We start from the raw sequence: 12,254 nt of genomic DNA, 5'->3' as shown, positions 1-12,254 counted from the left end.
ATAACAGTGACAAGGTGAACCAAGACACAACACTACAAAAATATTCCAAGTCTTACATTACGGCAAAAAATTCCAAAATGAACTTGGAAACATCAACAGAATGTAACAGTGACAAGGTCAACCAGAACACAACACTACACAAATATTCCAAGTCATACATTTCAACGAACAAATTCCAAAATGAACTTTAAAATATCAATAGAATGTAATATTGACTAGGTAAAACATAACACAAAACTAAAAAAATATTTTGAGTCTTACATTTCAAGGGAAAAATTCCAAAATAAACTTTGAAACATCAATAGAATGTACCAGTGATAAGGTAAACCACGAAATAATGCTACAAAAATATTCAAAGTCTTTAATTTCAACAAAAAAAAATCCAAAATGAACTCTGAAACATCAACTGACTGTAACAGTGATAAGGTAAACCACGAAACAACGCTACAAAAATATTCCATGTCTTACATTTCAACGAAAAAAATTCCAAAATGAAATTTTAAACATCAACAGAATGTAACAGTGATAAGGTAAACAACGAAACAACACTACAAAAATATTCCAAGTCTTACATTACAATGACAGAATTCCAAAATGAACTTGAAAATATCAACAGAATGTAACAATGACAAGGTAAACCACAACACAACACTACAAAAATATTCCAAGTCTTATATTTCAACGAAAAACTTCCAAAATGAACTTGAAAACATCTACATAATGTAACAGTGACAAGGTAAATCACGAAAAAACACAACGAAAATATTTCAAGTGTTACATTTCAACGAAAAAATTCCAAAATGAACTTTGAAACATCAATAGAATGTAACAACGGCAGGGTATATCACGACATGACAATACGAAAATATTCTATGTCTCACATTTCAACGAAAAAATTCCAAAATAAACTTTTAAACATCAACAGAATATAAAAGTGACAAGGTAAACCATGACACGACACTACAAAAATATTCCAATTCTTATATTTCAAAGAATAAATTCCAAAATGAACTTTGAAACATCAACAGAATGTAACAGTGACAATGTAAGCCACAAAACAACACTACAAAAATATTCCAAGTCTTACAATTCAACGAATAAATTTCAAAATGAAATTTGGAACATCAACAGAATGCAACAGTGACAAGGTAAGCCACGACACAATAGTGCAAAATATTCCAAGTCTTACATTACAACAAACAAATTCCAAAATGAACTTGGAAACATCAACAAAATGTAACAGTGACAAGGTAAACCACAACACAGAGTATAACAGTGACAAGGTAAACCACGACACAGAATGTAACAGTGACAAGGTAAACCACGACACAACACCACAAAAATATCCTAAGTCATAGATTTCAAGAAAAAATTCAAAAATGAACTTTGAAACATCAACAGAATGTAACAGTGACAACGTAAATCACGGCATGACACTACAAAATATTCCAAGTCTTACATCACAACGATAAAATACCAAAATAAATATGAAAACATCAATAGAATGTAACAGTGACAACATAAACCACGACTCAGCACTACAAAAATATTCCAAGTCTTACATTTCAAGAAAGACAAATTCCAAAATGAACTTTGTGACATCAATAGAATGTAATAGTGATAAGGTAAACCACAACATAACGCTACAAAAATATTCCAAATCTATCATCACTAGGTTAGGTTACATTAAGTCAACTTCCTTTAAGTTAGATTCATTTAGATTAGGTTACCATAGACAACCCGAGTACCTGCAGTCAAATAGCATCATTCGCATTTAAAAAGAGTAAATATACTGACAGATTTTCACTACCAAATCTGCTGCACCCGTATTACCTTTAGTTATAGATGGCATCACACCAACTCAAACACAAGGGCCTAGTGGGAGAGACATACAAATATTTAGGTTCATTTAGGTTCACTTATCGTGGCGCAACCACGACACAACACTACAAAAATATCCCAAGTCTTAGATTTCAACCAAAAATTCCAATATAAATTTTGAAAAAATCAACAGAATGTAACAGTGACAAGGTAAACCAGGACACAACACTAGAAAAATACTGCAAGTCTTACACTTCAACGAAAAATTCCAAAATGAACTTTGGAGAGGGGATATCTTTAATAAGATTACATGAAAATATATTTTTCGAAATATACTGGCAAGAAACCCCCACCCCTCTAAGTGCCACTCTTAATAGCAAAGTAAAGGAACCTTGCATTGGAAAGAGACTTTCCAGTCAAAAGTTCTGTTTGTAAGAGTTTGGAAGTTATGAATTTTTTTGCTCTGGTGGCAACCCTGTCGACAACCCCTCTCTTCACCAAGCACATCTGATTGAAATTGTGAGATAGAAATTGTGTTCAAAATAGTCCAAAGAACATATAACAATCCCCCTAGGGTTGACACAACCCCCCAGCACCCTGGGGATAGGGTTGCAATTTATGCCTTAAGGGCATATAAAGTTTTTATGGAAAGGGCGGTCGTATAAACTTCAAAGGGTGGTCCTTTGATTTGAAAATGGAAATTATAGCCTTTTTTTAAGAGTCAAAAGTGATTTGAGAGTAGCCCCCCTCCCCCCTCATTTTCTCAAACACCTCCAATCAAAACTTAGAGATAGCAATTTTGTTCATCGTAGTCTAAGGGTCTGGAAATTATGTCTGTGAAATTGGAAGTTATAGTGCCCTCTTTAAAAATCAAATTGATTTGAGATTAGATCTCCCCCCCCATGCCCAGTATTTCCCAAAACAAACATCCTAACAAAGTTTTGAGACATCAATTTTTTCAGCAATTTTGAAAGGTTTAGTTATTATTCGTTTGGGGATGCCCCCCCCCCCGCGAGGCCTCAGGGAAGGGCTGTAAGTTCGGCAATTTGATCATTTTTTACGTATAGTATAAGTTATTCAGAAAAGGCATACATGTTTGACTTCTACTTTCCCAGAATACGAGAGGCATTAAAATGAGTTTTTCAGGGAATTTTGAGGGGAGTGTTGAACTAAATCAAAACATGTTATGTGAATATGGGTTGTCAAAATGGTATAGCTCAAGAAGAAAGAATGGAGTATGTTAGTTTGGAACTTTCAAGAAATGATAAGGGAGATGATCAATTGACCAAAACGGTCATATTTGCACGCTTCTACTACTAAAACTGCTTCTTCTTCTACTGCTACCGTAACTACTATTACTACTATCACTAAAACTGCTACTTTGGTAGCGAGTACTACTAAGGCTGAGGACATTGAAAAAATATCTGAGGAAACTTTAAGGGGAAAGTCGAACTAAATCAAAACATACTGTGTGTTTACAGATTGCTGATACGGGCGCATCAACAATATTTTTGGAACGGCTTATCGTATCAAGAGGAAATTTCAATGTCATCATGAGCGGGATGTTTATTTGACCAAAAGCCAAAATGCACAAGCTACTACCATGGGCACCCATATGGTGGGGGGAGGGGTGCAGAGGGGGGGTCCCAGCCCCCCACCTGTCTGAATGATGCTGCCTTGTGCTCTTATATTTTCGTTTTGACATTTCTATTATACAGCATTGGGAGTACCGATTAGACCAGGTTAGCCCCCCTATAAAATTCATCATATGGGCTCCCATGGCTACTACCGCTATTAATACTGCTACTACTACTACTACTACTAATGCAACACTAACACTGCAAATACTACAAATACCCCAAAGACTACTGTGATAATACTATTAAGGCTAAATTTACGAAGGTGAAATTTGAGAGAGTATTAATGGTAAATTTGCACTATCAAAAGGACGCTATGCCAATTTAGAATGTCAAAATAACCTATCTTAACAGTTAATTTGTGTATTAAGTTAGAACTCTCAGCTTAAAGTTTAAAGGGGAAGATCAATTGACCAAGAGGCAGTATGTGCACACTACTACTAATACTCCTAGCACTGCAACATTTACTGGTTCTACTATTACATTGGCTCCAACTCCTACTTCTATCGCAACTACTTGTAGGGTTAAGAGCATTAAGATGAAAATTTAAAGAAGTATATGAATATATTGGTTATCAAAAGAGCATATTGACAATGTCATGGCAATGGTTAATTGCATTAATTGAATACTAATACTACTGCTGTGACTACTATTACAACTATACCTAAGGGATGGAAGGTGAAATTTTCTGACATTATTTCTGAAAATTTTTGTTGCACGGATAACAACCTACCATCCCTATGTAGGTTGTCAAAAGGACATATAAGCAATATATTAGGAACAGGTTTGTGTGTGAAGTTTAAAATTACAAGGCTTGTTGTGGGGGGTGTTGAATTAACTCAAAGACAATATTTGCATCAAAATACTATTACTTCTACTCCTAGAACTGCTGCTACTATTAACATTACTGCTACTACTACTGCTGCTAATAATTCTAAGACTACTACTGTTAACTCTACTCCTACTGTTGTAACTACTGGTGCTACTACTACTGCTAATAAACCTATGGGTATTAAGGCGAAAATTTACGACAATATTGAAACTGTATTGACATTAATCGAAACACAATATGCCCGCCCACATAGGTTGTCAAGAGAACGTATCAGCAATGCTTCAGGGCCCGGTTGATGGTATAGACAATATTTGCAAAATACAATATTTGCATCACAATACTATTACTTCTACTCCTTCAACTGCTGCTACTATTAACATTACTGCTACTACTACTGCTGCTAATAATTCTAAGACTACTGTTAACTCTACTCCTACTGTTGTAACTACTGGACATGAATGATGCTGCCTTATATTCTTATATTTTCGTTTTGACATTTCTATTATACAGCATTGGGAGTACCGATTAGACCAGGTTAGCCCCCTATAAAATTCATCAAATGGGCTCCCATGGCTACTACCGCTATTAATACTACTACTACTACTACTGCTACAACTAATAATAGGTGTATTATTATATAATAATAATATATAATAATAATAATAATCAAATAGGTGAGAAAACGTGGATTTTGTCAGCCAGTCGCAAAATATTAAGACGAAAAATAAGCAAATATTTCGACAAGGGACGTCAAGTCGTCCTCAGTGTTCATAAGAAAATCAATCTAACCTGTCGAAGTAACACTATGCGGATTTAGATTGTCAAAATAATGTATCTTAACAATTCATTTGTGTATTAAGTTAGAACTCTCAGCTAAAGTTTGAAGGGGAAGATCAATTGACCAAAAGGCAGTATGTGCACACTACTACTAATACTACTAGCCTAAGGGTGTAAGGGTATAGTTACAACTATACCTAAGGGTGTGAAGGTGAAATTTTCTGCGAATATTTCTGAAAATCTTTGTTGTACGGATAACAACCTATCATCCGTAAGTAGGTTGTCAAAAGGGCATATCAGCAATATATTAGGAACAGTTTTGTGTGTGTGTCAAGAGAACGTGTCATCAATGCTTCAGGGCCCGATTGATGGTATTAAGTTGAAAATTTCATCGTGTGTTGAAGGGGATGTTAAAAAAAACAAAACAAAGGTGCTTTGTGCGTGCTGCTACTAATGCTACTACTGCTACTACAACTATTGCTACTACACAAGCTAAGGGTATTGAGGTGAAGCTTTCAAGGCATATTTTGGCAGATGTTGAACTAAATCGAAACGAACTATGATCATGTAGATTGTCAAAAGGGTGAAAAAACAATAGCACAATAACGGCTTATATCATTAAGTTAGATCTTTCAGGGTAAGTTGTGATGAATTTTGAACAAGCCAGAAGACACTATGTGTATACTTTTAATACCGCTTCTACGGTTACTGTAACTAATGATACTAAGGGCATTAAGTTGAAACGTTTAGGGGGAGTTTCAATTAAACGAAAAAACTATACGCATGCAAGTATTAAGTAAATTATTATAAGACCACACTGGCTATACATAACATATGAAACCAAGAAAGGAAAGGATATAATAAATGAAAAATAAAATCAAATAGGTGAGAAAACGTGGATTTTGTCAGCCAGTCGCAAAATATTAAGACGAAAAACAAGCAAATTTTTCGACAAGGGACGTCAAGTTGTCCTCAGTGTTCATAAGAAAATCAATCTAACCTTTCGAAGAGAACCTAACATGAGGAGAAAAGATACCGAATAAAAAAACAAAAAAGCCAGAAATAAATCCTCAATTGGACTGGACAAACATTTTTTGCCTCGCAATAGACTTTGCATGTCTGCAACTTCGATTTTCATTAGATATGCGGACAGGTTGTTTTAAATTAAACTGGGCGAATATATTGATTGAGTCTTTTCATATTAAGTTGTTATAAATTGGGCTTAAGGAAATTTCTGTTTATATATTTTTGATCTCAAATGCCTCTTTAAAAGATTGCAGTAGGCTATTTACAGTAGATATTAAAGTTACCTCCTCAAAAAGAACCAAATGTTCAGGATTTTCGAAAATATGGAGGGTTAAAGCAGGATCAAAGTTGTCATTTTTATTTTCAAGTTTTAGGGACTTATCTATTGAAAGTTTTCTGCTCATACAATCGTTCCTCCAGTTGTTGATGGATCCTACCAATATAAAATGTCCCACATGAACACGGGCTCTATAGACACCACTACCCAGTATAGGGTCAGTTTTATCCTTTCCCGAGTTGAAAAATGTTCAACTTTTTGTTCAGTTTTGAAAGAAACAGAGAGATTATGTTTTTTTTTAATTTCTCCAAGTTTGTCACTGAGTTTCGAGGAACAACCCTGGCTATCTTAAGAGTTATATGTAAAAGTTTTGATAAGGCTACAGCGGTTGTTTTCAGCGTCCAAATTCACAATTTCTCGTAGCTTTAATTTTTTTCATTTACAACGGCTAGGTTTTTTTTTTCACAATTTATAGCCAGGGGAAGATTTGCCAAGGAGGATGAGTTTTTCCCAGGATAGGGCACTTTTGGGTCGATAAGGCCCAAAATTTTTTATAATAGAAAATGTTGTTTTCTACCTTTTATACACTTAAGATGCTTCCAGCGATCACCTGGGTAGAAGACTGATAATGATTGGATAATCACTGTTCCGTTGAATATTTAGATTATTTACAGGTTGTATTAAGCGTCAATCCATATAGAATTTTCAATATCGGGTCTTTACTCTCAGCAATTTTTCTCGAGAGTAAAACTATGATTTTGAGATGGAAGATAGCTAAACTGAACAGTTTTTCAGTTGCAACGAAAACTTTCGAATCCTTTTCAATAACGAGGAAAGTCAATGAAAAAAAAACGTCTATGGTACCTATAAATCAAACATCTTTACTCTGAACTTCCTGGAATCTATTCATTTCTTCTCTAGTCCATCATTAACGATCTCAAGTGGTATGTGCATGGTTTGCTTACTACCAAACCTGCCAATGCGTCACACTCTTTATTTAAACTTTTAACAAACTCAAGTGCGCTAAGACAAATTCTCTCCGTATATACTTGTTTTTTAAGATATCCTTATCTTTCGACAGAACTTGGCGAATATACCAAAATGAACTCTTTCAGATTCCTTAGTCTTTAAGACTTCCTCCTTTATCCTCCCGAAAGACTGGAGGTATGTCTCAAATGTACAAGATAGGGATTGATGGAGGTATACCTCCGGTTACCAAATGAAGTTGCTCAGAGTCATGCCTAGGATTGGTGGTGCCCTGAGCAATATTAATTAGTGGCTGAAAAATTTTATCAAAGTGGGCGACCCCCATCCACAGTGCCCTGGGACGATCCAGTTATAAATATTAGCTGAATTTTTTTTCGGTGAAAATTATTTTTTTTTTTCGGTGAGCCAAACTAAAGAGCACAAGAAATAAATAGCCTATAGCTTTAAAAGATAGTTTTGTTAACTAGTTTTAGCCTAGAGGGCAAGGACTATATCCAATTTTTTCATCCTTAACAAAATGTTTACATTTTACTTTTTTGTTCAGTACCAGAGAAACTCCTTCGTTTCTCTTTCTAATTTGGTCAGCGCACATAATCCTGTTTTTTTGCTAGTTCATTAATTTAAGTAAAATATAAAATGTAACAGTCGTTGATAACTGAGTTTTATTTGTGATGTTTGTTAAATGAGCAACATAGCAGGGTTTGTTTTCTATTGTTGAAATACAATTATTGTGGTGAATTGAAAAAATAAAGAGTTGCTTCATTCGGTAGCTGAAGGTAGCAGGTTTTCTTTCGTCTCTGTTTCAAATTTAAAAAAATAATTAACTTTTTGGCATCCCTGCTCTTAATAAAAAAATAAATTCTAGGTGTTCGCAGCTCTTCGCCGATAAGACTGTAATGGATCAAGTCATCCTCAAAGATATATTTATTAGATCTTATCGCATGCAGTGTGGCTTTTCTTAAATCTTTATCAGCCGAGAGAAATATTTGCTGTGAACTGCAACGAGTCAAAAAATACCTGTTGTAAGCCTTAAAGTGATTGGGGGTTAATAAGACTTAAGCTTAAAATGGTAAATTAAGGAGAAGCAGATAGGTTAAAGTAACTTTAGAACTTAATCACTTTTTATTATCACTTATGTTCTTTAACAGCAGGTGCGGTTACAATATTTTTTTGGTATCTCATTCAAAAAATTACCCCCCCCCCCCTAAGTTTTTAAAAATAGGATTTGCGCTCCCTCCCCCTCTATATTTCACGAAATGATTCTACTGCTCGGATAAGGTAATTATTAGTTACTGTTCACATTGCTCTGTTATAGATGCATTGATACAAGTATGGAGACGAAGAAGACATTTCAATCAAAATGCTATAAATACTTAAGGAGGATATGATATAATAGAAGAATCCTATATACAATTATTGATGGAAGTAGATGGCGTTAACCTATAAATTTCATATATAAAATTTCTTATTTCAAGGATAACGACAATATTCTCCACTGCTGTTGCAGGGCTTTCGCTTCACATAAATATGCATGGGTAACAAGTATATTCGTGGAAAAATGAGCAACAATCGATTACCAGTTCGGTTGATATTGCATGACAACGGATGTTGTATCTTTGTGAGTTAAATCCAGTCTTTGTTCGATACCTTGAAAAAAATCACCAAATCTTTCCAGAGAAATCTCTAATTCCTGAAAAATGCCTGGTCATAAGGCTAAAAAATATATTGAATGTTACCATATAAAATTGTACAACTTTCACATACTTTCATAACTGTCACTGTATTTTAACGTTTTTAGCCATTTTAGGAAGGGGGTATATTACCCTAGAATATAAAACTACTTTCTGCGACTGGAAAACTAACAAGAATGAAAACTCAAGTAGGTTTGCAAAAATAGAAAAAAATGGGAACAACCGATACCATTTAATTATTTTCCAGTCAAACTCAAAGAGTTTGACTCAACCTTTTCTTCCAGTGAAACCTTTTCTAATTTTAGTTTGCACGCTAAACGGATTGTTGTGCTAGTGTTATAAGGATTTTTAATTCAATTGAGTAACACTGTACTCTCTGTGGCACTAGTGGCAACTAGACTTGCTGAGCGGGCTGTTTGAGGCCCCCGTAGTTCTAGCTCTAAATAGTTTTAAGCTAAAGCGCCAAAGAGCCTATATTTCTCTTCAATTTCCTATCCTCTTTGACCACTACCAGCGACCATAGAATTAAAAACAACAATATAGCATAGACGTACCTCGATTCAAGACTTGGTATTTCATTATAATTAATTAAAAAAAAACTTTTTCGACGAAACAAGTTTTTTTTTTTTAAAGTAAAGAACTCCATTAAACCAAAAATGAACAAAAATAGAACCAAATAATCTACCAAGCATACATCTACCACAAATCAGTATCAATAAATAAATGAAACCCAAAACAAACAGAAACTAAAATAAATAACAGAGTCAAACTCAAAACGAGCAGAAATTAATATGAGTAGGGTTCTAAGCCCCTTGCTTTCTAAAAGCCAGAATATAATTTGTAATTTACTGAAAGAAATGTGCATTGTCAGTTTAATATACATATGCTGATTTTTATTCCTTAAAACCTTAATTAATTTTCGATTTCTTATAGTTATAAAAATGAAAACATTTAGAAGAATTTTTTTAGCAAAGTAAAAAAACAAAAAATTTTCATTTCTGGTTTAATGGAGTTCTTTAGTTTTTTTGAAAAAACTTATTTTGTCGAAAAGTTTTTTTAATTAATTTCTGTTGGTTTTATACTTATATAGTCTTTTTTATGGAAAAAGACTGAGCCTCTTTTTTTGGTCGCTTTTGACTATTAATAAGGGCACTAGCCCTCTCAATTCCCAATTGAATGAGCTCTTTTTGAAGCTTCTACGACAACACTTTCTATAAAAATGGGGTTCTAATGGGTTTGTCATCCTCAAAGACATTATTTCCAGAACTTTCAGCTACGTTGAACAAAATGGCTGTCTCAAAATTTGGAGTGGATGTGTTTGGGGAAATGGTGGGCATGAGAGAGGGGCTAGTTACCCTCCAATCACTTTTGACTATTAAAAAGGACACTAGCCCTCTCAATTTACAATTGAATGAGCCCTTTTTGAAGTTTCTACGACAACGCTATCTATAAAAACCTTAAATGCCCCAAGGGCATAACGCACAACTCTTGCCCTGAGGGATATGGGGGGTTGTCATCCTCAAAGATATAATTTCCAAAATTTTCAGCTACGTTGAACAAAATGGCTATCTCAAAATTTTGATTGGATGTGTTTGGGGAAATGGTGGGTGTGAGAGAGGGGTTAGTTGCTCTCCAATCACTTCCGACTGTTAAGAAGGGCACTATCTCTTTCAATTTCCAATCGAATGATCCCTTTTTGAAGTTTCTACAACAACGCTTTCTATAAAAACCATGTATGCCCCCAGGGCAAAACTTACAGCCCTTACCCTGAGGGCCTTGAGGGGGTTATCATCCTCAAAGACCTAATTTCCAGAACTTTCAACTAAATTAAACAAACTGGATATCCCAAAATTTTTATTGCATGTGTTTGGGGAAATGGTGGGCAAGGAAGGGGGTTAGTTGCCCTCCAATCATTCTCAACTATTAAAAAGGGCACTAGCCCTTTCAATTTCCAATCGAGTGAGCCCTTGTTGAAGTTTTTACGACAGCACTTTCTATAAAAACCTTATATACCCCAGGGCATAACCTAGAACCCTTGCCCTGAGGTCTGTGGGGGGGGGGGGTTGTCATCCTGAAAGACCTAATTTCCAGAACTTTCAACTACGTTGAACAAAATATATATCTCAAAATTTTGATTGGATGTGTTTGGGTAAAGGTTGGGCGTGAGAGGGGGGTTAGTTGCCCTCCCATCACTTTCAACTATTAAAAAGGTACTAACACTTTCAATTTCCAATCGAATGAGCCCTATTTGAAGTTTTTACGACAAAGCTTTCTATAAAAACCTTATATGCCCCCAGGTCATAACTTACAACCCTTTGCCCTGAGGGCTCTGGGGGAGTGTCCTCTTCCAAAACATAATCTCCAGATCTTTCAACTACGTTGAACAAAATGGCTATCTCAAAATTTTGATTGGATGTGTTTGGGAAAATGGTGGGCGTGGAAGGGGTGTTAGTTATTTTCCAATCACTTTTGGCTATTAAAGAGGACATAAGCCCTTCCAATTTCCAATCGAATGACCCCTTTTCAAAGTTTTTACGACAACACTTTCGACACGAAGTGCCTTGTTCTAAAAAAAAAAAAAAAAAAAAAAAAAAAAAAATACATTGTGCCAACCTCGTTCTTTACTTAGGCAGCGCTATTGCGCTGCCTATGAAAACAGTAACTTCAATATTTTGACGATACCGTTCGTGCTAAAACTTACAATATGAATAGCATTTGACAATTTTGGGCACGAAAGTATTTTTTGGTTAAATCGTAGTTTGTTTTTCTTATATTATCCACCATGGGCGCCCATAAGCTGAATTCCAGGGGGGGGGGGCAAAGCGTAGCGAATTAGCACTTTTAATGCTATATAAAAGAAATAAAAGAACAAAAATATAAAAATAAGGCAGCATCATTCAGCCAGGGGGGGGGGGGCGAGTGCCCCCCCTTATGGGCGCCCATGTTATCCACCAGTTTTTTTGTCATTATAAAGTGATTTAGTTTTCCATTTTTAATAATGTCTCCCTGAAAAAAAAAACCTGTTTGCTCTAAATAAATGTAATGCGAAAACAATGATCGATTTTTCAGTTTATTACTGAATACATTATTCATGTGAAATAGTGTGGTTTCAAGTTTAAAATACTTTAAGAATAATTTTTTCTTAGAACGCTTGTTGTCATGACGTCCCATTCCCAGTTTTTTTTTTCTTTTTTAGTTTGTATTTT

Source organism: Artemia sp. Qi Xiang Cuo, chromosome 4, assembly GCF_049724085.1.
Source record: "Artemia sp. Qi Xiang Cuo chromosome 4, ASM4972408v1, whole genome shotgun sequence".
NCBI classification, from domain to species: domain Eukaryota; kingdom Metazoa; phylum Arthropoda; class Branchiopoda; order Anostraca; family Artemiidae; genus Artemia; species Artemia sp. Qi Xiang Cuo.
This window is presented reverse-complemented; position numbering follows the sequence as displayed.